The 2,717-nt window shown below is 38.8% G+C and overlaps 1 pseudogene; it reads left to right on the forward strand.

Annotated features, from left to right (window-relative positions):
- The first annotated feature begins 576 nt into the window (after positions 1 to 576).
- LOC102856536 lies at positions 577 to 1,255 on the forward strand (annotated as a pseudogene).
- The last annotated feature ends 1,462 nt before the right edge of the window (positions 1,256 to 2,717 follow it).

Here is a 2,717-nt window from a genome sequence, read left to right on the forward strand (position 1 = left end):
GAGAGATGCCTGTTAAAAGATTTTCCTAATGCAATTCATCTTTTGATTTCCTGATTACTGATGTCAAGAGTGTTGATTATGTAACTGAGCAGGCTGAAATGGCTAACAATCTCAACCTCTTCTCCATCTATCATTATAATAGCAACTGGCCCAGTTGTCAGAATCCTTGCTTTCTTGATGTTGAGCCATATTGAAGAACACAGTACTTGACCTTCTACAGCAAATGCTTCAGGTTCTCAGTCTCAGCAAGCACACTTGTGACATCTGTGTAATTCAGGTTGTTGATGAGTCTTCCTCCAATCTTGATGTTCAATTTCAAATAACAATATATGATAAAAATCTTCAAGTTCCCCCTCTTTGGCTCTAGCTACAGGAGTGTATATTTGAATAATAGTTGCATTTGCAGTTCTTCCTTGTATTCATATGGATAATATCCTATCATTCACAACATTGTACTTCAGGACAGAATTTAAAACTGTATTTTTATCCTTCCTTCCCTCTTTGAGAGCTTGGGTCCAACTTCCTTCCCTCTTCTTGACCTCCACTGCCCCCCTAGTTTCATGTACAACTGACATCATGGGCTTCAGAGACCTCAAGACAGCTGCCGGCATCCAGGTCCTCAATGATTACCTGGCCAACAAGAGCTACATCGAGGGGTATGTGCCATCACAAGCAGGTGTGGCAGTGTTTGAAGCCATCTCCAGTCCCCCACCTGCCAACCTGTGTCATACCCTACGTTGGTATGATCACATCAAGTCTTACAAGAAGGGAAAGGCCAACCTCCAAGGGGTGAGGAAAGCGCTGGACTAATGTGGCCCTGCTAATGTGGAAGACGCCGCAGGAAGTGGAGCTGCAGACAGTAAAGATGACAAGGACATGGATCTCTTTGGGTCTGAGGAGGAAGAGGGAAGGGAGGAAGCAAAGAAGCTAAGAGAAGAACATCTTACAAAGCATGAATCAAAGAAAGCCAAAAAATCCTGCACTTGTTGCTAAGTCTTCAATTTTAGTAAATGTGAAGCCTTGGAATGATGAAATCAACATGCCAAAACTGGAAAGGTGTGTCGGAAGTATTCAGGTAGACAGCTTGGTCTCGGGCTCTCCCAAGCTAGTGCCAGTGGAATATGGAATTAAGAAGCTTCACACACAGTGTGTACTTGAATATGATAAAGTTGGCACAGATACGCTGGAAGAACAGATAACTGCTTTTGAAGACTACGTGCAGTCCATGGATGTGGCTGCTTTCAACAAAATCTGAAGCCCATCTGCATCCAACAATAAAAACTTTTAAAAACAAAACAAAAAAATTGTATTTTTAAATATGAACACTGTTATTACTCTGTTTTTCATTCCCATCATAATATATCATATTATTGTTGAACTCAAAAGCCAAAGCCAGTCCAGCTCATATCATTAATACCTAAAATCGGTAGCATCCTATTATTAATTAAACTTTATTCATTTCAAAACTTAATATTAAGAATTTTGTTTTTAGTAAGTTTCAAGTGATCAACTTGTATGTACATGAGTGCCAAATATAAAAGTCAATATATAAAAGTCAAATATAAAAGTTCAATCTAGAATAATGAAAGAGAGGGCTGTTGTTGATATGTGCCACCAAGCCATGTACAATTCATAGCAATCCTATGAAAAACATATCTGAAACCTGTCCTATTCCATGTCGTCCTCACAATCTCTGACACACTCAAGCCCATTATTGTACTCACTGTGCCAATCCGTCTGGTTGAAAGTCTTCCTCTTTTCACCATCCATCTACCTTTACAAACATGATGTTCCTCTCTAGATATTAGCTTCTCCTAGCAACATCCCCAAATTACATGAGAGACTAACCTTTATCATTTTGACCTCCAAGGAGCACTCTGGCTGCACCTTCTCCAAGACATACCTGACTGTTCTTTTGGCAGTCCATGGGATATTCAGTATGCTTCTCGAACACCATTGTTAAAAGGCAACAATTCATCTTCTGTCATTCTTACTCATTGTCCAGCTCTGAGCAACATAGCAAGTGACTGAAAAGATCACAGCAGGCCTGAATTAGGCTTAACTTGGTCCTCAAAATGACATTATTGTTCCTCAATTATTTGGAGAGGTCCTTGTCTGCAGACTTTCCCCATGCAATACGTCTTCTGATCTCCTAACTGCTGGTACTAGGAGTACTGATGGTGGATCCAAGTAAGAAACTATCACTGACAGTTTCAATTTTTTCTCCATTTATTATGATGTTACCTGTCAGTACAGTGATGAGGATTTTTATTTTCATAATGTTGCAATTCAATCCATATTGAAAGTACAGGTTTTCACAGGAAAAAGTAAATGTTCTGGGATTCCCATTTTTCTCTATGTTAGCCATAATTTTTATAATCCATGTTCAAATGCCTTTGTATATTCAATAAAGCACAAATAAACATCCTTCGGGTATTCTTTGCTTTCAGCCAGGATACATCTGACATTAGTAGTGATATCCCTGGTTCCATAGCCTCTTCGAAATTCATCTTAGATGTGGTAATTAGGACTCAGACATGAACCTACTAAACTTTGAAATTTGTCAGTTTGTTATGTTGGGAGATTTAACTGCATACTGTTAAATAATTTTTAGCTTGGATATCTGAATTCTTTATTGTTTAACAATGTTCTAATTAGCCTAGCACTTGTCTGTCAGTCTGTTATACTTCAGTAACTTGTGATTTGCTGTGATGTTG

This window comes from Elephantulus edwardii, unplaced genomic scaffold, assembly GCF_000299155.1.
Source record: "Elephantulus edwardii isolate Elephantulus edwardi_28Jun2011 unplaced genomic scaffold, EleEdw1.0 scaffold00023, whole genome shotgun sequence".
Classification (NCBI taxonomy): Eukaryota; Metazoa; Chordata; class Mammalia; order Macroscelidea; family Macroscelididae; genus Elephantulus; species Elephantulus edwardii.